We start from the raw sequence: 26,089 nt of genomic DNA, 5'->3' as shown, positions 1-26,089 counted from the left end.
CATGTGCAATAATGTCTGGGTTTGGTGGTTGATGATGGGATGGATCCCTGGGTGGGGTAGTCCTTAATCTGATGACTAGAGAGAGAAGGCCTTGGGGGAACCGAAAAAAAAAAGTGTGGGTACTATTTTTTTTTTCAAAAATTGTTTATCTCTGCTGAATACATTTATACTGGAGTCTCTCACTCGTGAGCTTACCCAGGTTTGAGTCACCAGCACAGAAAGGAACTCGAACTCTAGAGATATGGCCGCCTGTCTTCGTACTTGCTGCTGAGTAAGTGGATCATCAGGATTTTTATAAAGAATTTTGGGATTGAAAGTGACTCTTACCACCCAGGTGTTGTATGTCATGGAAAGTTTGGTCCTTTTCTGGTTCTATTCTTTCCCTCACCTAAGTTTACACAGCATCAATATATGTGTTTTGACAAGTGAAGTGTCAAATTAATTTTATGTCTCAAAAATAAGAACTTCAGAGCAGCTTGCAACATTTATCCTCAAATCTAGTTTGTGTGCCACATGGGGAGTTTTATGGCAAGACATGTGACATCACATGCTGAGAGTTGACAATGCATCAGTCATGGAAAGTTATCATGAGGTTTGGTGCTGAGTAGATGGTAGAGAACTCAACAGAGTGCAATGTGGATAAAAGAGAAGAAAAGAACTGATACCTACATTGCTTTCAGAAAAATTCTTATGTACCCTTAGGTAATTAAGAGAAGCCTGCAGGCTGAGATCATGGTATTTGGGGACTGAAATAGACCTCTGTTCAACCTCTCCTTCAGCTGGAATGTAATGTTAAGCGGCTTCAAGATAACACAAAGATTATCACATTAGAAACACAAAGTTACCTAAGTCAATGGTCACTGAAAAACTCATTTTCTGTCTTTACACATTCATAAGATGTTTAACTCCAAGATGGAGATTTAACGTCTATCTAGAGCTAATGGACGAGTGAAGACAGATTTCTTCTTAATCCCCTTAAAGCAATGAAGGTAATTTAAAGCTTAATAGAACAGTGAAGATTAAGAATTTCATGAAATCCAGGTGGATAAACACTATCTATATCATATCACTAAAACACATTCATTTCTTTAAATATGATTTAATTAGCTTTTAAAATATAAATGAAGAATTAAATACCCTGGACTTAGTAACTTATATTTTACCATTACTTTCTGATTCAGAAATATAATGATAATGTGCCGGATATATATGTTTGTGTAGTTCAATAGCTTTAGCCCTGATCTCCACTTTGGAGCTATTCAAAATGAAATTTAAATTTGTTTAAAAGGACAACACTACAGAGTTATCCAACTATCTTACTAATGGGATGACTAGCACCTGACATTCTGAATTTTTTAAAAGATTTATTCATTGTAGTTTATTTTGTGAGTGCTTTGTCTGCATGTATGTCTGTGAAACACATTCATGCTTAGTCCTGTGTAGGTCAGAAGAGGGCATCAGATCCTCTGGAACTGATTAGGGGATGGTTGTAAATAGTTATGTATATATTGAGAATTGAGCCCAGGTCCTCTGAAAGAGCAATAAGTGCTCTTAACTGTTGAACTGTCTCTCCAGCCACTAAGTAATAATTTTTAAAAATGTTTCTTATGTTTTATATTTGCTGGTATTCTAGTAACAATATTAATTTTCAATTACATTTGGCCTAAAAACCAACCTATTAAATAAGGTGATGCTGGGTAGTAGTGGTGCATACCTTTAATCCCAGCACTTGGGAGACAGAGGCAGGCGGATTTCTGAGTTTGAGCCCAGCCTGACCTTCAGAGTGAGTTCCAGGACAGTCAGGGATATACAGAGAAACCCTGTCTCAAAAAACAAACAAAAACAAAACAAAACAAAACAAAACAAAACAAAACAAAAAAAGGTGGTAACAGTATTACACAAGGTTTATTTCTAGTTCTGGACTATGTAATCATTAAGCCTAAAGATTTTCTTTTACCACATATAAAGATGTAGAGGGAGAGGTACTATTAATTAGGTACACAGAGCAAAAAGTTCCCTTAGGAAAATATGCTTAAATTTACGTCTATTCCTAAAATATTTTAATTTATTATTTGAAAGTTTCATATACATACATATATATGTGTGTGTGTGTGTGTGTGTGTGTGTGTGTGTGTGTGTGTGTGTAATGTATTTGGATCCCATCTGCCCAGATTTCCGTCCTGAACTCTTTCGAAACCCCACTACAGCTTCTAAACTCATGAGCCATTTTACCTTTTATTTTACATATAACTCATTGAGTCCAATTTGTGTTGTCCATAAGTGCATGGCTACAGGACCATTTACTGAAGCATGTGCCACTTACTGGAGCTACTTCCTGAATAAACTGGCTCTCCCTTCTCCCAGAAGCCAGAAGTTGCCTGCAGCTCCTCATTAGGGGATCCCCTTACCTCTCCATCTCTGTCTTGTGCTAGACCACAATTTCTGTGGAGTCATTAGTGTAATAATCCTTTCAAGTCTGGAAGTCACCAGTCCCAGTAGTGGTCCCTGGTGTCTGGGTCTTATCATCTTCCTGTCTCCTAGATGATGTTCTCTGAGATTTGGGTAGCTACAGGTATAATGTAACTTTTACATTCAGGGCTGACCACACTACCATCATAGATTTCCTGCACTTTAAGCAGTCTCGAGACTCTGCATTAATCAGCGTCCACTGTGAATGAACCATCTCTGTGATGGTTGACAGATGCACTCATCTGTAAGTACGAAGATGACATATGTAGAGTACAATTTAAAGCTATGTCTAGTTTAGAAAAATAATATTTATAGGTTCTCCTTTGGAGTCTATGACATCCTAGGTGAAGATTTTTGGACAGGTTTACAATACCAGGTATGAGTGCTGCCATGTGGAGGAGACTAAGTCAAATTAGAAAGCAGTTTGAAGCAACGTGTGTATCTTCTTCACATCAGTCAGTATTGTAACCTTTGAGGTTCATTGCTGGGTAGAACTGTTGATTAGGTCTCTTCCCTACCTGTCTACATAGTAATCTCCATCACTATGAAAACTAGCTTCCAGGTAGGAGATTGATTTCCCCATGTCCCAAGATACAAGTGTATGGTGCTCTTGACAATAGGGTCTCACCATCAATTTCTGGTGTATCACCAAGAGCAATGGGACTAGCATAGTAAACTAGTGGAGTACATAAGACCATTTGGTGAAAGTTGGGAATTGAACTCATGTTTTCTGGAAGAGCAGCCCGTACTCTGAACAAACGGAGCCATCTGCATTGTCTCTCTAGCCACAAGCTAGTTCTCTTCAAAAAGAAGTTATATCAAAGGAGATATTAAAATTCCCATTAAAAGTTGAAACAAGGCAAGCTGTTTCGAATTATTCTTATAAGCTCGTTTTTTGCTTATAACATAGCTTACGAAGTTTTCATATGGGGGACTTTGGTACATAATTTATTTTGATCAAGTCTTTCAACCTCCTGTCTAGCTCTGCCCCTATTTGTTCTACGGTCTTTCTTCATCTCTTCCCTCAAAGGCTCCCCCGCCCCTGTCACTGTTGTCCCTTTCTAGTTTCTGGCTTCTACCTATATCTCTTCCCACTTGGATATTTGTCAGGGGTTAGAATCCATACCTAAGAGATATTTGTCTATGTTTATCTAATTGGCTTGATGAAGGAGAGACTCTTTATTTTTCTTTATTTACATTTCAAATGTTATCCCCTTTCCTGGTTTCCCCTCTGAAAACCCCCATCCCCTCCCCACTCCCCCTGCTCACCAACCCCTCCACTCCCACTTCCTGGCCCTGGCAGTCCCCTACACTAGGGCATAGAACCTTCCCAGGACCCAGGGCCTCAAGGAGAGACTCTTTAGTTGTTTTGTTTTTGTAGAACTGGGCATTGAGCTCAGTCTCATGCAAAGAGTAGGCAAGTGTTCTAACACTGAGTTATACACACCAATTAATGAAGCAAATATTTTTACAATTAAGACTCAACTCTTCTTTGAAACAACTCTTTCAATGGTATATAGACTTTTAGGTTTTAATACCTTTCCCACCAATATTTGCATACTTTCTGAGATAATGCTATTCCAAATTAGTTCATTATGTTATTTTTTTTTTTTTTTAGTTTACTGAAGCTTTGCAAAGATAGAAAATATGCCTTATTTATCCTGCTACCTGTCACATGTAGTATAACCCTCAAGGCTTAACTTACTTATTTAGTCTAATGTATAAGTAGACGAACAATGAATTTTTCCATATTAATCATCCTCATGACATCTACAGCTTCTTCAAGTTATTGTATTTTTATTTTTCAACTAGAAACACTTCCCAGTTTTCAAATTCAATTATAGTTATTTAAGTATAAATGATTAACTAAATTATACCTACAAGTTATTTATTGGATATCTAAATGAAAATTAAAATACAAGTTTATGTTGTCTAAGAAGTTTATGGACGTGGGGAGTTATTAGATACTGCTTAGCAGGAGAAATTTATATTACAAATTTCTTTAAACGTGTAGATTTAGGGAAGTAGGCTATAGAATTAATTTTGGTTCTTAATCAGGAGTTTAGGATTTAGAATAAGTGAATCTTAGAGTACGATGAGAAATAATTATCAAGGCTAGAGAAATGCATATCAACTAAGAGACTCCAATTATAAGTAAATATGAGCAACAAGGTAGAAATTTGATAAAGAGAGCTATAAGTACAATACATTTAGTGCAAAGTATCGACAAGACAGTGTACTGGCTAAGGAGACATTGAGCCTAAAATATCACATTTGGGTAGCACAATGGTGACAATATCTTGAGTAAGAGATAAGAGACTGGGTTAGAAAGTTGAAACTGTTTTAAGCTCAATACCCTTGAAACAGCAAGGTAAACTCAGATGTGACGTTGAAGTCTTCAAAAAGTTGCCTGTTTAGGAATCTGAACGATGACACAGAGCTGCTAATTCATATATTCATATATGCTAGTGACTATGCTTAGCAATGCTGGAGCTGTTGAGGAGAGAATGCTTTTTATATAAGGCAGATGGACAGATACACACTGAACTCAACAACCTAAAAGTGATCATTAGAAAGCTCCTGTGTGAAGAAGATGATGTGGAAGAAGACAAAGAAGCTGGGTGTGCTCTGAGATGCAAGGTTTTGTGGCTTTCAAGGAAGAAGAAATAGTTAATAGCACACAGAAACCCACTCCCATCCATACAAGGCAGATGGCTAAATTTGCAATGATTTAATGAGCCAGTTTACAAACATAATCACTGTAAAACTTGCGATACCCTTAAATGACATATACAATAAATATAAAATATTTCTTAAAACAAAGCTAACAAAAGTGCAAACACTTTCCAGGTCTTTTACTATCTACTGGTGTCATCCAGCCTTCTGAGGCTTTACTGTATATTTCACGTGATGGGTAAAGACTAGAGAATGATGCTGTGTTCAGTCTCTTTCCACCACGCCTGCGAAGGATGACACCTTGTCAATGGTGCAAATAGATTTCTTTTTCCGAATCAGACACTTTCATTTTCAAATACCGAAAGAGTAATTTTTCAATATCTTACCATCTTCACATATAACACCTGTACATACACCATCATTTTAAAGTTTCATATATATTGCTAATCTTCTCTGCTAGGGTGTTTTCAATTATTTTAATTAGAAATGGTAATGTAGTGGTAGGTCTGCCCAATCTAGGTGCACAGCATGTATTTATATTAATTGAGTTGTGTTTTTATTGCCTGGGCTTATTTGGGTTGGAGATTTACCGCAACACTTCTCCATCAGTTTCTTGAGTGCATATAAAAGAAAAAAAAAAAAAAACTTTTAAACGAAGGGGACAGGGCTAGAGAGAGCTCAGTGGATAAGAGCACTGACTGCTCTTCCAGAGGTCCTGAGTTCAATTCCCAGCAACCACATGGCGACTCACAACCATCTGTAATGGGATCTGATGCCCTCTTCTGGTGTGTCTGAAGATAGCTGCAGTGTGCTCATATACATAAAATAAATAAATAAATAAACCTTAAAAAAACTAAGGGGACAGCAAAAATTTAACCATGTACTCTCTTGTGTTGCTATTATCAGCAATGTTGGGAACATTTAGTCCATGAAAATGTCAAGTATTATAAATAAAGTTTGGTTCTAATACTATTAATTATTACTATATAAGGCTAGCAAACTGAATCCTTTAGCCTACTTTCAAAAACTTGTTTGGTTCTTTGAGGTAAAAAACTTTGCTCTAAAACCCAGGCTAGCTTAGAACTCATTATGTAGCTCAGGCTGGACTTGAGTTCTTGTTTTGTCACTCTCTGCTTCCTGAGTGCTGGGATTCTAATTTAGACCCGTGCCAGCAGGCCTGTCCCACTGTTTCCTATTGTACTCATGGTTTGTTGGAGCAAAGACTTCCTCATTCATTCATATACAGCCCACAGATGTTTATACAGTACAGTGGCAGCAAGGGGTCATTGTAGTAGATACAATATAGTTTATAATGTTCATTATCTCCTCATACAAAAGGTTTATGTTTGCCATCTATCATAAGAAATTGTAATGGCGAACATCAGTATTGCATGTTAAACTTAATGGTGCTGTTGTCAGTCCAGATGTTACATGTAAAAACTGCAGATGGTTGAGAAACCTTTCCTTACATCTGAAAATCACAGTGGCTGATTCAGCAAAAAAGCTAATGACACCTCTGAAACAGGTGTGACATTCCAACATCTGTCTTTGTGTTGTCATTCTCCTCAATAACATAAACAAAATGCTCACTGTTACATCTACATAAGTAAATGACAAGTACTTGTTTATTTTTAAATGTTAGTTCTGACAGGCACAAGTGTTCTGGAAAAATCAATACCAGTTCTCTGTGAGAATTTGATGGGCTTGTTAAATTTTCCATGCTGAGTGCTGGATATTTTATTATTGCCTGTAGGTCGAAGGCTACAAACTCTTTACATCAGTAAACATCCTCTAAGCCTATGGTCCTAGTGTACACTGACTGTGCTGTTCAGCATCGACCAGAACTCTGCCATACACTGATTACAGCAACAGTGGAGCTGTCAGACACTCCAGTTCCAGGTGAAACTAGAACAAGCTGTGGGCAGTAAGCCCTGCTGCATTTAGAGCATGCTGCAGGATGTACAGAGAAGATGTGCAAATATTGTATTATTTCACATGAGGGACTTGAGCAGTCATGCCTGTGGTATTCCAGGAGGGTTCTGGGCAAAGCCCCTTAAGGCTCTATACCTTGAGAGATTAGATCGGAGTCATTGCACGTTTCATAGTTTATAATCTGATACTGAATGTAAGCCACAGCAAGTAAATTCACAAACAAATTAACTTCAAATTATACACACCATGGAGGTGATGAATGATAGAAGTGAAGGTGACTGAACCTTCTCACGCAGAGTACTTTTAAAGGCTTTCTGAGGAAATGCAATTCCAGCCGATGTATAGACTTGGGACTGGGACAAGGGTCTTGGCAAATGGAAAGTCTATACAAATATCCTGAGCACTTATTTTTTTTTTAAATTTAATTCCCTGCAATAAAAAGGAAATCACTTTCAATTGCTTCATTAATTATAAAAGAAAGTAAGTTTTAAATAATACTACTTTGGATATAGGCAGTTAGCTTCCTTTGAAAAACTCAAAGTTAATCACGTGTGGAAGTTAATTTCCCAAGTTTCCCTTTAAAAGTGGTGTGGAATTCTCTGAATGTTTACACACGACCTTCATTAAGGCTAAGAATTTCTTCATTTAGATTTTGGCTTTGCATGATGCTAAGGCTGGTTGTTTCCCAGCACTTTATGTCAAAGGGTGATAATTCCTTCTCTTTCTTCTAGATGTGTTCCTGGGTCTCTAAGCCATCCCCAGGAGCAGGCAGGAAGTTCTTCACACTCTTACCTCACTTGGATTTGTTCTTACTTCATCAGACCTTCAGAGCCAGTAGGTCACATGACTTTCCCTTTACTGTCTGAAAAACACTGGGTAACTTTAATCTTACTGTGGAGATGCATCTTCTGAGAAAAAAGGATTTGTGCGTCCTAAGTTTAAAAATTCTCTTTGTTACGGGATTCTTTTTAAATAAAACACTGTCAGTTATAACCTGGTCAAATAATGGAATTGAGTCAAATTTGTGACCATTTAGAAGGATCACTGAAATCTCTGGTTACTTCTCACTTCCCTCCACTGACTCCTTCTCATGTAAGCTTTGTTGTTGTTGTTGTTTTTTTTTTTTTTTCTCCAGGGGCCTAACACCATGTCTTCTCCAATTTAGGTATCTAAAAGTTAGTTGTTGACTGTATCCTGAAAACTCTCACCAATAATAAGGACAACAAAAGTTTCGAGGAGTTAGGAAGAAAAACAAAAGGAGGCAAAGTCTCTGATTTTAGATTTAAAAGATTTATGTTTCAGGTAGAACGTGTTACAGGGAATACTTGTTGTCTGGTTTTGAACTCTCCCTGCTTCTACCCAGATAATCCCTCCAACCAATAAAGCTGAGCACAAGGTGAGTTGGCCAACCAGAGAAGGCCACCAAACCCAGACACTATTGTGGATGCCAACAAGAGCTTGCTGACAGGGCCTCAGCTTTGCCTCTTCTCCCCACATTTGTTTTAAATTTTTCTATTTTTCATAACAGGTGGAGGAGCCATTGATTAAAAAAAAAAACCCATAGACATTTTGATATTCAGAAACTGAGAAGAATCCAGCTCTGGGATTCTTAAGGTTTGACTTCTATAAATATTTCTCATGGGAACTGAATTTCTTTCCTGAGTGACTAGGGGAATGAAATTGTCACTCATGTGCTGATGAAGATGGAAGACTTCTGGGAAGGAATAGGAAATCAACGAGTTGGGCATATTTATTGTAGATCCCTTTCTCCCATTTTTAAAAAATTGAAATGGAATGCTGAGCATGGAGTGGCATGAGTCTAATAGGCCTTGAATGGGAATACCAGTTGGAGGGTGTTTGGTCCTCGACACAATTATGCAAAGTCACAGGTCAGAGTTGAGGGCTGGTTTTTCTTTAGTATGTTTGAGCATTCATGTGACAGAATATCTTTTAAGTGACAAGTATAAATTCCAGACAAAATACCAAAAGGAACCATATAAAAGCTCCAAGGAATTAATACACTAGTCAGACCATGGAGGAAAATTGGAGTATATAGGGAATAACTCTCATCGGGCCAATTGCTCATTCTAAAGAATATTTTTGCTTATGTCTTTAGGAGTTTCAGTGAAATGTGTCTAGAACTTTAACAGAAAAAAAAATTAATGTTTTCTATCCTGAAGAATCAGAAGGCAGGGTTAGGCAAGCCCACAGATTACAAAAAAAAAAAAAAAAAAAAGAACTGGAAAACAAAGGGGCAGAGAAGAAGCCTCTGTACACAGATGCCACCAAATCTGTAGCTAACATTTGGTCTATTTATATTAGTGGGCATCATATTACTGAACAAGTGGGGCCGAGCTTCATTGATATTTGACTTACTTTTAGAGAAACACTGCCTACAGCCTGAGTCCAGTTACATGAACTGTCTGCTAAATGGATAAATGATAGTTGAAGAACCAAATAGAAAGTTTCCACTTATACAGGATATAATTAAAAATGCCTTAGTAAATATTTTAATACTTTAATAAAGAACTGGAAAATAAAACCATTTCAAGATAACTCAGATGTGAGAATCAGGTCAAAAGAGTGAAAAATAGAAGCTTTGCAATTTTATGAGGTCCCATTTTTCAATTCTTGATCTTAGAGCATAAGCTATTGGTGTGTTCTGTTCAGGAAAATTTCCCCTGTGCCCATGTGCTCAAGGCTCTTCTCCACTTTCTTTTCTATTACTTTCAGTGTATCTGGTTTTATGTGGAGGTCCTTGATCCACCTGGACTTGAATTTTGTACAAGGAGATAAGAATGTTTTGCCCGGGGATCCATCTTATGTACAGTTACCAAACCCAGACACTATTGTGGATGCCAACAAGAGCTTGCTGACAGGAGCCTGATATAGCTGTCTCCTGAGAGGCTCTGCCAGTGCCTGGCAAATACAGAGGTGGATGCTCACAGCCATCCATTGAACTGAGCACAGGGTCCCTGATGGAGGAACTAGAGAAAGGACTGAAGGAGCTAAAGGGGTTTGCAGCCCCATAGGAGGAACAACAATATCAACCAACCAGTACTCCCAGAGCTCCAGAGACTAAACCACCAACCAAAGAATACAAATGGAGGGACCCATGGCTTCAGCCACATATGTAGCAGAGGATGGCCTTGTCAGATATCAATGGGAGGAGAGGTCCTTGGTCCTGTGAAGGCTCGATGCCCTAGTGTAGGGGAATTCCAGGAAAGGGATGAGGGAGTGGGTGGGTTAGTGAGCAGGGGGAGGGGAGGATGGGGTAGGGGGGATTTCAGAGGGGAAATGAGGAAAAGGGTATAACACTTGAAATGTAAATAAAGAAAATAACTAATAAAAAAGAAAAAAGAATGAAAAATAATTAATTATAATTAATGAAAAATATGGTTAGAGCTATTAACATGGATGATTTGAACAGAAAACAAGAAAATATGGAAAAGAATAAGATGAAAATTCTAAATCCAAATAGTAGCATCTGAATGGAAAACAATGGATACATTGATAGCAGTATGAAAATTAAAGTATCAGTGAACGTTAAAAATTATAAGGATATAAGGATTCAGAATTTAAAACAGATTTCATTTTTTTGTGACAAAATAAAAAAATCGAACACAACTGCATAGGCGTTCAGAAAAGAGGAATGACACTGAGGCAGGAAAATTTGGTACAAAAATTTTCTGAACTTGTCTTCAGTTTGGTGTAATACCCAACATTATGGATTAAAAAGGCCAAGGACAAAGAGACCAGGGTAGATAATAAATCACATTTTGTTTGAGAAAAATCACAGCTGATTTCCAAAGAACAACAGAAAGGGAGAATCTTGAAAGTATTAAGAGAAAAATAACTATTAAATACTGGAAAAAGATGATCAAGAAAGTCACTGATTTATTATCAGAGACAGTGGACATTACAAGATGATGGGATAATGTCTTTAACGTGCTAAAGTATGTAATGGAATCAGATAAAATTATAAATACAGTGAGGACCTGAGAAATTGAGTAGATGTGATAAAATTATAGAAGTCAAGCCAAGAATGGAAAAAGGTCCTGGAAAGGAAAATAATGACCTCAATTATGCCAAATGTTGCTGGTAAGTCAAGATCAGAGCAATCTGGAAGCAAAAGTCTTGACAGGAACAGTTGTGGTGGAATGACAGGTTTACAGCTTATTAAGAGTGGGACTTAGAAAGAATAAGAAGATGGAAATTGGAAATCACAAAGACAAGTTTCTCAAAAAAAACCTATTATGTTTGTAGGAAATATGTAAAGTGTTAGTTAATGTGAATAATGAGAAATAGTTAATGTGTTATTATATTACTATAATACAGTAGAGTACTGTCAAATACCATCTGATCTATGGACCAAAGAAAAATAGAAACAAAAACTGAAACAATCTGTTTAACTGCAATTAAATAATTATAAATATAGTTTAGGGACTTAAAACTTCATACATCTTGTTGACTTCATTGTTTATGACTTGATCATTTTTCAATGTAATAGTTGAAAAGCGTGCTCACTAATGTTATGTAACATTTAGTGATTTTGTTATATAGGGCTTCAATTTTTTTCTTTTCCATTTTAATATATAGATATTTCTTAAATAGGGAATAAGATGTATTTCAAAAATGATTCTTGTAGTTATTTTAAAGGTAGATATACATTTCTTCTAACAACAAGAGTGATGTGATTTGAAATTGTTTATCCTAACTTACCTACCAAATTCTATGTCCTGACTGAATTAATTGTGTCACTCATTATCTGAGAAGATTCAGTTACTTAGGTTTTTATTTCCATGAGAAAACACATTCAAATTTCTCGCTCAAGATTCTGGAACACCTTTCCCATTGTGAGGTATACATAGATGTGGTAGTGGAAACAGCCTCTTACTCACTCTCCATACCCTCATCTACCATCAGGGAGGGTAGGACAGGAAGACTCCCTTGGCATCAAGTACAAAAGCAATGGGGTAGTGGGGACCCCAGACACAATCATCACCATCAGTGAACATTAAAGAAAGATCCTGGGGTCACTCACAGCTAAAGGGATGAAAAGAACCATTCAGCAGCTACAGTGTGGTGGTAAGTTTCCAACAACATGCCTGATTTTTTTCAAGAATGTGTCAAACTAACTATGTCTCTCTTGTGAAGCATTCATTGTACTTATATGCATGTGTTCACATATGTGTGTTTTTTTTCTTCTGTTTTTGGTCCTGAATATATTGAAGGCAGGTTGACTTGCAAACATATAAATATATAAAAATAACAGGGAATAATTCTATTTGATCCTCTGCCTTTGTGGTTAAAAGACAGGTTTTTCATTCAGTATAGTGACAGTGGATTTGTTAACATCCAGTAATATTTCTATGACATCAGTGTGTTATCTAAACGTGAACCAAGGTATCTGGAAAAACAAACAAACAAACCAAAAAACTTGTGTTCTGAATAAACAGGCAAACCTTTTCTTATTTTTATTCCCTGAACAGTACTGTAAGATTACTATCAACATAGCTTTTATTTTCTATGAGGTATAATGCATAACCTACAAAATGGGTTAATGTAAATGATATGTTATACATGGCTTAAATTAAAACTCTACTATTTTATATAAGAGACTCTGGAATTTGTGAACTACATATCTATTACAATCCTTGAACCAATTCTCCATAGAGATTAAGGGAAGACTTATAAGTATGTACAAAATGTGTCCATTTCTGATACATTTTGTATATAGATTATACAATGGGAATTGATAAACGTGTAATGATAAAGCCCAGGGCAGAGAAGAAATCCCAGAGAAAATTCTTAATCATCCGCACTTAGACTATTTTCAGTATAGATTTAGTACTCTCCATAAATCTTTGAACAGTGACAAACCATATAATTCTTGGTTAAAAAGAATGTCAACCAGAACAGCTCCCAATTATGGGGGTGAGAACTTATGGTTATTTTCTTAAGTAGAGAAACACTTTATTTAGCATCTATTGAAGTAGTTTTTTTTTTTTCCTGTCTCCTTGATTTTTTGGGCCATTGTTGCAACTGTCTGCAGTTACCATTTTCTATCTTGAAATATAAAGCAGATGTATTTAGATATACATTGAACCTGAAGAATTAGATATACATTCTCCTTTTTGTGAGAGCATTGAATAGATCTCAACTTGCTGGATAGAATATTTTATCTCAAATATGCCATGGAAGCACTTGGGTTCAAGAGGTGTAGGATTGTAATTACAACTCATTGAGACTCATGAATTACAGCTAAGTAATTTCCTTGTTTCAAAAGAAATGGGTACACAGATGTATGTTCTGAATACTTATAGACTCTTAATTGCCTGCAATGTCATGTGAGGTAGTATTTAGGAGTTAAATGGGATAAAATGTGGAGAAAGGATACTTCCAAGAGGGAAAACATTAGTTAATATTGCTTCTGAGGTGAGTCATTTTCTTTGGTTTTGTTAAAAATGTTGTTTTCTATTTAGAGATTACTAGAAATCAACTGACTTGTGATTTATGGTGAGTGACTATCATTCTCAAAGAATAGCAGCTATTAAAAAAAATACTCTTTTACTCTTCAGAAGGACACATAAGCACCAAGATGTTGTCCTTATAATCATGTTCCTCTATGGTCTGAGTGGTACTGTGATAAGAAACAAGCTGGGATTTGTGGAGTGTTTTTAATCTCGTATAAACCCAAGTACCAGGCTCTAGGCTGAGTATGATTAGGCTCTGGTGATTTCCTTGAGCTTTAAGGGTTAAGAAACAGCCAATAAGAGTTTCATGTGTTTTGCAAATTCTAGTCCAAGTTTCTGGGTTAATATTCACTTATCAGTGAGTGAGTATCATGTGTGTTCTTTTGTGATTGGGCTACCTCACTCAGGATGATATCTTCGAGATCCATCCATTTGCCTAAGAATTTCATAAATTCATTGTTTTTAATTGCTGAGTAGTACTCCATTTTGTAAATGTAGCACATTTTCTGTATCCATTCCTCTGTTGAGGGGCATCTGGGTTCTTTCCAGCTTCTGGCTATTATAAATAAGGCTGCTATGAACATAGTGAAGCATGTGCCCTTATTACCAGTTGAAACATCTTCTGGTTATATGCCCAGGAGAGATATTGCTGGATCTTCCAGTAATACTATGTCCAATTTTCTGAGGAACCGCCAGACTGATTTCCAGAGTGGTTGTACCAGCTTGCAATCCCACCAACAATCCCACCACATCCTTACCAGCATCTGCTGTCACCTGGATTTTTGATCTGTGCCATTGCCATTCTGACTGGTATGAGGTGGAATCTCGGGGTTGGTTTGATTTGCATTTCCCTGAAATAGCCTTAAGAATTTATGTAACTGGCCAGGCGGCCGGTGGTGGCAGTTGTGGTGGCAGTGGTGGCACATGCCTTAAATCCCAGCATTTGGGAGCCAGAGGCAGGTGGATTTCTGAGTTTGAGGCCAGCCTGGTCTACAGAGTGAGTTCTAGGATAGCCAGGGCTACACAGAGAAACCCTGTCTTGAAAAAACAAAACAAAACAAAAAGTGATGCAACTACATTAACTTTCTGTTTTTTTTTTAATTGAAATCAATCTTTTCTCATACAATATACTCTTATTATGGTTTTTGCTTCCCCGAACTCCTCCCAAATCTTCCCCACTTCTCTAGTCATTCAACTGTACATCATCTTTCAGTTTTAAGAAAACAGGCAAATAAAGCACAAACAAGAACATTTAAAAAGAGGAAAAAGCATGAGAATCGTACATACACACACAATAAAACCAAACACCCTAGAACCCAGAACAACACAAACTGGAAAAGCATAACATATAATAAACCAAAGACTAGTAAGATTTAAAAAATGGCCAAACAAAATATTAAAAAAGAATCTACAAAAGACCATTGAGTTCATTTTATGTTAACCATCTGCTGATTGGAGTGGGGCCTGCCTACCATTAAGTATGGTTTATATACCCAGTGAGACTCCATTGGAGGAAAGTATTTTTTTTCTTGGCAAGTGGTTACCATTAGACAGTAGCTTCTTAGTTAGTGATGGGCATTTGTGTCCACTTGCGTGGTTTCCATCTCATTGAGCCATCAGGTGGTGACCGGTCACTTCCACAGCATTTGTGTCACTACACTTTGTGCTTGAGCAACTTTCCCTTAGGTTAGTGCTCTTAACCCACTGCTTAATCATACATATTTATATAAGCCTTTGTTTTACCTAATTTCTATCTATAGCTATTAGAAAAACACACTTTAAAGACCTCACCATTTTAATAATTAGCACACTGGAACCAATATGTGCTAGGTTAGAAAATTTCGTGTATTGTATCAGGTTTGGTTAGGCTTTTGTAAGTATCCTGGAACTTATATGCATAGACCTTCTCATGTGGCAAGTTTATATGGATGCATACTGACTTTACCTTTAGAGAATCTATATGAAATTTAAGACGTCTGTCAACCGGTTAGTTTAACAAAACTAACCAATTATCTTGAGGCTTTTATTTAAAAAATACTTTAGATAGAATATATGTAGGAAAATAATTGAGCGATTTTTCTTAGACAGATTGTTTTCTATTAGAAACAAGGTAGTGAAATATATATTAAATGCTGATATAGGCCATAATGGAAATTGTGAAAGATTTATAAACAAAAACTTAGAATCCTTCATTGAAAACTCATCCAGTATCTGACAAGGAGAGGTTTCTGAGTCTGCATCTTTGTTTTCACTGTGCTTCTTGGGGGCTCTAGGCAACTTAGAGGAAATCTATGAACACCTGTCTCCCCCATTGTCAGATGGGACATGATAAGACTGAATAACTGTCAAATACCCTGGACCTCTTGTTGTTCCATAGGCACTCATTCACACTATGTCATTATTATCATCCCTATGCAAGAAATGCTTAACGTTTTAGTTCCACTTTGATCAGTAAAAGATTTTTGTCCCAGAATAGAAATTAGACAACCTTGAGTTGTTTCCAAACTTAGAGTAGCATCAAAGTTTGAAGACATAATGTCATTGACTCTATTCATAAGAATAAAAAGCCTGAAGATATGTTCATTCTCTGAAAATCATATATTTGAGATCATTTATTTAAATGTATAAAGGTTGGTGTGTTTGAAGAAAATGGTATTGCTTTAGAATCACTCATACACTGATGTATTTTTTCTTATTCTTTTGTGTGTGTATGTGCATGTTCACTTTTTGTATGTATTCTTATGTATGAGTGCATGGGCACATGAATGCACACACACACACACACACACACACACACACATATATATATATATATATATATATATATATATATATATATATATATGTATGTATGTGTGTGCAAAAAAGAGGTTGATACCAGGTGCCTTCCTCAGTCACCCTCCACATCACTTTTTGAGGGACTGAAGCTCCATATTTGATGAAATTGGCTGCCAATAATTTTTAGATATCCTCTTGTCTCCACCTACACAGCTTCTATGATGATGATGATGATGATGATGGTGATGATGAAGATGAAGATGACGACGATGATGATAGTGATGATGTGTGTATGTGTGAGTGGGTTGCTATTTTCCAGTGGATCCAAATTCAGGCCCTTCTTGTATTTGTCACAAGTACTTTGAGAACTGAGCTATCTTTCCAGCTTCACGTTTTTAATTTTTGTCAAGTAGAGTTTTGTATAAAAATCATATAAGTAATTTGGTATTGTTAAATCTAAATGATGTAATGTATCAATCTCAGATTATTAATACTAATATGCTATTTTTTGTTTTTCAAGGTGTTTTTATTTAAATGAAGTTTGTGTGTATCCTGGTTTTTTGTTTGTTAGTTTGTTTGTTTTTGATACGTTAGCAATCATAGGCTGTTTCTTATCAGAGAACATAAGCAGCTATTTGGCTGCTTTGTTGTCCCAACATAGATTTTAGAAGAGTTCTCCCAGGTCAATCGATTTTTTATTCTTTACACTTCTTTACACGATGGCACATAACAAGAAATTCTGTCTTCTGGTATTTCAATACAGATAATCTCTGTAAGGTTTTTGTAGGATTGATTAACCATTGAAGATTTTATGATTTTTGCTCAGAAATTCTGTGGAGGAATTTTAGTAGATACTGATTTTCATTTTGGATAAGAGTCACGCCCAAGGTCAAGTTGTACTTCAAGCTATTCTTGGAATTAACAGAGCCTCAATCACAGGGTCACCCTCCTTTTGCAGCTTATTCCTTTTGAATCATATTCTACTAAGGCATATGAAATAATTGCCATTACCAACAAACTTCCTTTCATGGAAAGGATAAGTGCTTTGAGATTAAATGTTTAAAGTTTTGAACTTTCAATGAAGGCACGTGTTTTTATTTTGTTGAGACATTGTTTTCAAGCCTTTGTTTATCCCCTGAGCTTTAGCAATAATTATGGGATCATATTGAAGAGCCCATCAACACTGGGCAGAAAACATTAGCTCAGAGTGCAGAAGAGATGAGCCCAGAATTCAAAGCTAATCCTATTTGTTTTACTTTATATATAACAAATTGGATATCTACATGGATCTGCTGTATTAATATTTAACATGCAAACATTTTTAACATAAAAATCTATACATGCAGCCTATTAGTGTGAAATTTATTTAAACATGTTGTCCCTCATTCTATTGGAAAGATAGGTGTTTAATTTCATCAGAAATAAGGGCAAGCACACACATTTCCCATAATACATTAATAATGGAGAGATATATCATTACTCACATTGTAAATCACACAGTAAGTCTTAGGTGATTTATTTAGTACCTCAAACCCAGCAAATCTCACTGGTTGGCAGGAATTTGTAATGCGTATTAATTCCATGCTCTAACCATATCTGAAATAAAAAAAATCAGAATAAGACTAATTCTGATTTTCTTTCAAATATTATATTTTAATTTCACATATGTTTCTCTAATCTTTTCAGCAGTGCTTAACAATTTGGAAGATGCTGATTAAAGCATTTCCTCTGATTAATTATGTTTTGGCTTTCTACTGTTGTATTATATTTTAAAATCAAGTGTGCACACATTGTCTGGATTAGAGGAGCATCTGCTCTTCTCAGACTCTGCAAATATTTATATAAATGTAACTGCCACCCATTCACTCAAGGTCTCACGGCTTGGCTATCACTGATTGCATCTCCTCATTAAGCCACCTTCAGGATACAGAGATGTAAATAAAACAGAGCAACTGCCTATATTTTAGGGGTGTTTGTGTGTTCATGGCTTTCCATCCAATGCCTGCTATTGAATTTTTTTTTAGAATTCATTTTGCAATGGGGGTTCCTTTACCTCTTTCTTCTTTAATTTCATATGGGATCTTATTAAACAACAAAATATTGTGGATATCATGGGTAGGCTCTTGTAAGAAGATGTATTACTGTTTTGCAAATCCTCTATAAAATCTCAGCATAACATAAAGCTTATTAGGAAAATTCAAGTAACACATGAAGGCAGAGTATCTCGTATTTTTCTTTTTAGTATTTGTTCTTTGTTTTTTCAAAAAAAAAAAAACAAACAAACCATATCTATGGATCAAGAGAACATAGAAAGATAGAGCTTCATCACAGGGATTGAATAGCAATACTTTATGACTGCCCTTCCCCTCCTTTTCCTTAACTAATTGTGGCTTTCAGAGGAGGAGACTAGTGTGTGGCTTTAGCTCTATTGAATGCTTTGATATAGAGGGAGAGGCATCTATTTGACTTCATTTTACAAATTGTCCTTTGACCATGTACACTCTGTGGACAGAATGGATTTCTTTTTCTATTGCAAATTTCTAAGACTGAGAATTTCTTTTCTTGCAGCTTTATGTAATTATGTTCAAAGGGGTTTGAATTAAAATGGAACAGATGTGTCCATCTTTAATTATAGTGTAACAAATTGTGTTACTGTAAGGCTTTATTAAGTGAAGCACTCATCTTTATGCAATAATGGGTCAGACAGCTTCAAAATGGTATCAGTGACCAGAGTATTGCCTACTACACTTAGACTTCAAAAGGACAATTAAAGCTCAGAGGGTGTGTGCATGGAGCCAGAAGGAACGGTGGAAAATACTCACATTTGCTTTTCTATTTCATGTAGAGGGTAAACAACCATTAGAAACATACCATGACTTTTGCTATTATATAATAAGACAAAAATATTTGACATCACAGACATTGAATGAGTAGTGAGACTATCTAACTTGGTTTTAAAAATAAACCACTTTAAAGATTTCCCAAAAACCCTTTTGTATTTTTCTTGTGTAAGAACTTGCTTATAAACAGATGGTGAGGAAAGGTTCCTGTGTGCACAGGTTGCAGTCTTGTTAATGACAGCTGGAAACTACTTAGAGGCTAAGACAGCAACATGCTCCCAAGCCTCACTCAATTGGGGAACCCACAACCAACCAACCAACCAACCAACCAACCAACCAACCAGCCAGCCAGCCAGCCAGCCAGCCAACCAACCAAATCTTAATTCATAGTAGATTATCACAACACTATAAAAAATCTACTATGGGAAACTACAACTTGTTAGATAAATAGATAGTTCCTCAGTCAAACTGATTGAAGTAGACTGATAACTTCAAATACGTTGACTTTGCATATTTTGTCAGCATTATTCTGTAAATTGAAGAAAATTCAGCCACAGGTAAAAGAAAACAACAAAACGATTAACCTGACTCTTACCCCTCACTTGGTGATCATAGGTAACTTACCAAGATGTAGTTTTGTACAGCTAGTTATTTTGAAAAATATTACATGATTAAAATACACTAGGTAATGAAAATTATGTAATAACAGTCATTTTCCAATGTCAAATGCTATGTACTAATCACTTATATCCAAGAGAAAGCTGCATTAAATGTTTCCTAAGTTTTTCATCAGAGGGTTAATTCATTGATTATGAAAACATTAATCCCTTATTTTAGTAAGTACTGAGTTCATTTAAAATGCAGACTACTTGTTTATTAGATATTTTTTCATTTACATTTCAAATGCTATCCCCAAAGCCCCCTATACCCTCCCTGTGCCCTGCTCCCCAACCCACCCACTCCTGCTTCCTGGCCCTGGCATTTCCCTGGACTGGGGCATATGATCTTCACAAGACCAAGGGACTCTACTCCCATTGATGGCCGACTAGGCCATCCTCTGCTACATATGCAACTAGAGACACAGCTCTGGGGAGTACTGATTAGTTCATATTGTTGTTCCTCCTGTAGGGTTGCAGAATCCTTTAGCTCCTTGGGTACTTTCTCTAGATCCTCCATTGGGGGCCCTGTGTTCCATCTAATAGATGACTTCTGTATTTGCCAGGAACTGGCATAGCCTCACAAGAGACAGCTATATCAGGGTCCTGTCAGCAAAATCTTTCTGGCATATGGAATGGTGTCTGGGTTTGGTGGTTGTAAATGGGATGGATCCCCAGGTCGGGCAGTTTCTGGATGGTCCTTCCTTCCATCTGCAGACTACTTTTAAAGCTTGTTATTCTGTGAGACATTGTTAGGGCTTAAGCGGTAACATCCTTTTCAGGGACTCTTTTTGTTTGAGCCCATCATCTTTTTGGAACTGTTTGACACTTTTCCTGGAAGTTTTACACCAAGCCCTGAGTACCCACTTACATAGCATTAAGCTCTTCTCTGTTTTTGTTAATCTCCACAGTATGACAATTTATCACATTGTGTTTAATATGCCCTTCCTTGCAATGAATTCAACAGTTGGTTTTCTGTAGTTAGGCTCTAAGAATAAGCTCGAGATATATGCCAATTTTCTATAATTTTATAGTTTTATTACTTCAGTCACATTAATGCTTTCTTTATCTGGCTATCTATGAATATGTACTTTTAAACCACACACAGAGGAAGGTAATTTTGGCATAATTTATGTTGTAATGGCTTCAGCTAATATCTTAACTACCATTCAAGACAAAGGGATTTAGAAAGTACCCTTGGGAAGAACTAACTTTAACTTAACTTTTTTTTTTTTTTTTTTTTTTTTTTTGAGTCGCTTTCTTGGGTAATAAAAATTGGTTTTATATTTGAGTATGTATGTTACACAGAAGGGATGATACTATTAACTATTATACAAATTATACTTCTGAGATTTTAAAGAGACATGAAAGACTTTCAAACTTTATAATTTGTTAGAATTTTTTTTTAACCAAATAATTGGGCCATAGACTAATCTTACATTTGTGAATAGGAAGGCAGACTGCATTAGTCCGTTCTCAAGTTCCACACATGTTTACAGTGAGATCCAACCAGGTTCTCTGCTGCTGAACATTTTTATTAGTCTTTGTCCAATGTTACACTGAGGTGTATAAAAAAGAATACATCATAAACTTCAGAAGTTCAGAAGAAATTCTACTAGCCCTGTAAACTTTCCTTCAGGGTAATTTCCTCTCAAGTTTCTTCTGAAAAATTCTGTACTATTTGTTGTCTGAGACAATGAAGTAAGTGTCATTCTGTTTCTTAAGATATATCACTTTTATCATTTGTATAGAAACTAGGTCTACTTTAATTAATTAATTAATTAATTAATTAATTTTTTACATTCCATATTTTATCCCCCCACCCCCTGTCCACCTTCTGACTGTTCCACATCTCATACCTCCTCCCCAAGCCCCTGTCTTCATGTGAATGTCCCCACCCCCCACCCCACCTGACTTCTAAACTCCCTGGGACCTCCAGTCTCTTGAGGGTTAGGTGCATCATCTCTGAATGAACACAGACTCAGAAATCTTCTATTGTATGTGTGTTGGGGGCTTCATATCAGCTGCTGTGTGCTGCCTGTTTGGTGGTCCAGTGTTTGAGAGATCTCTGGGGTCCAGATTAAATGAGACTGCTGTTCCTCTTACAGGATCGCCCTTCTCAGCTTCTTTCAGCCTTCTGTAATTCAACAACAGGGGTCAGCTGCTTCTGTCCATTGGTTGGGTGCGAATATCTCGATCTGACTCTTGTTGGGTCTTTCAGAGTGCTGCCATGCTAGGTCCCTTTTTGGGAGTGTTCCATAGCCTCAGTAATAGTGTCAGGCCTTGGGACCTCCCCTTGAGCTGGATCACACTTTGAGCCTGTCACTAGACCTTTTCCTCAGGCTCCTCTCCGTTTCCATTCCTGTAATTTTTTCAGAAAGGAACAATTATGGGTCAGAGTTGTGACTGTGGGATAGCCCCCTCTCCCTCATTTGATGCTCTGTCTTCCTGCTGGAGGTGGGCTCTATAAGTTCTCTCTCCCTACTGTTGGGCATATATTGGAGAAATTACTTAAATTAGTTAAGTTCAAAATTTTGTTCCCTATTGTCTTAGCCTTACAGATATATTTATTCTGGAAAGGCTGTCTACTAAACAAACATACATTCATACCACTGCTACGTCATACCACCCCCACCCCCCACCCCATCTCACTCACTTACCCACACCCACACCCACTCACCCACCCACCTACTCACACACACACACACACACACACACACACAGTATTGCATGAGCACATTCTCAAGTTCCATATATATTCTGAAATCAGAGATGGAATGGAAGTGCTGGTTCATTAACATCCCAGCAACTACAGAAAGCCAATTGCTCTTAGGGAGAATAAACAGGACAGGGAAGAGAACGCTGGCTGTGACAAACTCCTAAGTAGAGCAAGATGTGAACAGGGAATGACCATACTATGGACATAGAAGTTGGCAAAGCCAAGATGCTTCTTGAGTCTTTATGGCTGGAATAAGGAGGGCAATGGCTGGCGCCTTATGTGGAATGGTTTTGGTAGATAGTGGATGGTCAAATGAGGGTAGAGTAAGTGTAGATTATAGTTCCCCAAAAAATGCAACAAAGAACAGAAATGAGTTCAGAGAATGAAAAGATGTTGGTGGTTGTTTCCTGACAGGAGTGAATTGAGCATAGATTGCCTGAACTGTTTTGAGGTCCAGAAAAATTGAGCATTTGCTGAGGGCTGGATTTTAAAATGGCCTCTCTGCTCTCCTTGTCACATCTGCATCTATTTGCCACAGTTTAATTATAAATATTTTATTGGAATCTGATTGAACTGAGCGATGATGAGGAATCTCTGAGTTCAGACATCTCTACTCCCTGGGCAAGCCCATGACTTCTTGATTGGCACAGACCTTCTACCATGTTGGTCCTTAAAACATTTTTCTAATTTTCCTCATTTTTTTAAACTCATGTTTAACTTAAACAAATGTAATATTTTAAGTAATTGAAGATTTTCCAGATAGCTTTATTAATTTCTAATTTATTTCCACTGTGTCAAATAATGTACTTTTTATGAGTTATGGAGACTTGTTTTATGGCTAGACAGTGGTTTGTTTTGGCAAACACTCTGCTTTTGAAAAGAATGTGTAGTCTGGTGTCGCTTGAGGTGTTTCACAAATATCTTTTCACACATTTGTGTTCAGGTTGCTAAATACTTCCTGCTATTAATTTATATTATATAATTTGTATATTGAATTTTCTCTTTAATTTTTAACCTTTTCTTAATTATATCGATTTGCTAATATTTTCTGATACGTTTCATCTACTGATAATATCATTTATGATAAATGATATCACTGATATGATGTTACTGATACATATAGTTCATCCTTATAAATTAGATTTGAGTCATATTTTTAAGCTTTCTTACCTCCAGTTCAGTTTAATTATAAATATTTTATTGATCTTGATAACTCTAACGTAAACTCTTCATTCTAGCTTAGTGCTATTTTATTCATTGTTTTCCTAATGTTGGCATGGTTCTTAAGTGTTGATAGGTTTCACCAACATGATTTGATTGGATGGCGTTAGTGGGAATTTACCATTCTAGTTCACAAGAAGATTAGTGTCCCTCTAATTATTCATGAGCTTCCCTCCAAGGTTTATGTTAATGACTTGGGAGCTGTTGGTCTAGTTTTTCCATTTATGGATTGTTCCAATGTTATATAACCCACTCTAGGGTTAATTTTCTTCATTAATGAGAACATTTTTTCCTGAGCACCCCACTTCATTACCAGTGAGTAGAATCCTTAATCTGCCTAGTGATGAAAGTCCCCCTTCTTGACTCTGCCTTAGTATCAGGCATGTTCCCAGGCTTTCTCCATGCTTTGGGTAGTTTCCTAATACATACTCACATTTTTCTCTGTGTAGTGTTTGAGGAAAACCTCTGTGGACATTCAGGGTTTTGACTCTTAGATGTTTCTCTCTCCTCTGACATTTCCCCATGCGTTCGAGCAAGGCACATTCTCCTGTACACGCAAGCTCCGATTCCTCAGCTTAGGGTTATTCTTTCCCGAGTTCCACTCTGAGAACTCTCTCAGCTCAGGACTCTAAAAGATTGTATGGCGCATCTCATCTTTCAAGAAGCACTGGCATTTATTGGCTGGTATCCATTGTCTCAACGTTCCTTGTTTTCTATATCTTTTTTTTTTTTTTTTTTTGTCATTTAGGGGTTAAATGCCACTCTTGTAGGAAAATAAATCTAGCTAGTCACTGTTTCCACATCTTGAGTTGACTCAGAAGGTTCCACTAAACTGATTTGTAATTTTTAAACATCTAAAGGTTTTGCCTGTACGCTCCCATTTGTGTTCCTTCCCTAATCATAGCAGTATATTGAAGGATCTGGTAAAATCTTGGGAAGGAGTGTAGCAATACAATAGAAAAATAGAACTGGTGTAGAAAAATGTCTTGAAGCTGTGTAGTTTTAAATATTTCATAGAAAGCAGATAATAGAGGATGCTTGAATACCGTGGTGAAAGACTGCAATATGCATGGTTATTATTTAACAGGGTTGTTGGTAATTGACAAGTGAAAGGCTCTTTCTTGAGCTCTAGGCACACTTCACTTGCTTCAGAAAGTATTAAAGTATTTATGGTTGTGTTAATTGTTACAGTGAAATATTTTCCATCATTTTACAAAAGTCTTGGCATCAGGCAGAGAAAATATTTGGTTAAATTTATCATGTGTTATATGGGAAAGTGAAAATAATAAGACACAGATTTTAGGCCAGCTGGGAAAGAAAGAAAGAAAAAATGAATAACTGAGGATAAATGAATAAGCAATAGGTAATATTTATTTAGAATCTACTGTGTGATGCACTCCCACTGTGTTCTTTCTGTCTTCTGGATGATCTTATTTCCCCATTGCTAGCATATTAGGCAAGTTGCAGATATCCACTGGGCTAAGTGTAATTCCATTTTCTTTAGACAAGGAAATTGAGGCCTTTGCCTAAGTTTACACAGTTCGGAAGTGACTGATTGAGAATGTGGGTCCAAGAAGCCTGATTTAAGAGCCCACACATGTAACCACTGACTACGTTGCCAATGAGTTTAAAATGGGAAGGGATTAAAATATGCAAGAGAGCTGGAAGGACTGGGGGTTGCGGTCAGAGAGCAGGATATTAATGCTAAAGATGCCAAAGGCAGAGTAGTTTTGGGTGATGCTGGACCTCAAGTGGGTGATGAAAGTAGAATTGGCGCAAAGGTAATTGGAGTTGGTCATTTGAGAATGTTCAGGCCGTTTTTGATGATTCATGTTCATAGACATTAAGTACACCCACAGCAATGGCTGAATCGGAGGTAGAGGGTAGACTAATAAAAAGTTATTTTTGTAACTAGCTATTGTTGATGATGTGGTAGCACTTGGTAAGGGAGTGAATGAATCTACTTATTGTAGACCAGAGCAGAAAAGTGCTTGTGGAGTATTCCACCAGGAAGAAGTAGGTAAGGGCAGTAATAAAAGAATAACCTGGCTGCTGGCTTCTTTCTCCACAACTTTTCTTAAAACCTGTTTTTCTCTTCTCTCAGTCCCATTTCTAGTCTTAGAACACATAATTGCACTTAATCTGTAGACACTTCTATATAGAAGGTATCTTCTTTTTAGTTAGGGTTTTTAACATACAGCTCCTGCTATACAAAGAAATGATGGTGGTCCTGACTGGTCTATGGTCCTGATTGGTCATATTTGACTTTAAGTATGGGTGGCAGTCGACACCAAAGCTCCTCTGTGACTGTTTGAGTCAAGT

General features: G+C 36.7%; 1 protein-coding gene across 2 annotated transcripts in view; it reads left to right on the top strand.

Annotated features, from left to right (window-relative positions):
• Positions 1-11,985: 11,985 nt before the first annotated feature.
• The window catches only part of LOC110329299 (casein kinase II subunit alpha'-interacting protein), a 109,181-nt gene continuing 95,077 nt past the window's right edge, over positions 11,986-26,089 (top strand). For both annotated transcript variants that reach the window (XM_029544840.1, XM_021208851.2), the window contains exon 1: positions 11,986-12,165. The gene's annotated coding sequence lies outside the window, so the exon portion shown is untranslated. The remainder of the gene's footprint in view (positions 12,166-26,089) is intronic.

Source organism: Mus pahari, chromosome 12, assembly GCF_900095145.1.
Source record: "Mus pahari chromosome 12, PAHARI_EIJ_v1.1, whole genome shotgun sequence".
NCBI lineage: Eukaryota > Metazoa > Chordata > Mammalia > Rodentia > Muridae > Mus > Mus pahari.
The sequence above is the reverse complement of the archived record's forward strand: the minus strand, read 5'-3'. Positions and strand labels throughout refer to the sequence as shown.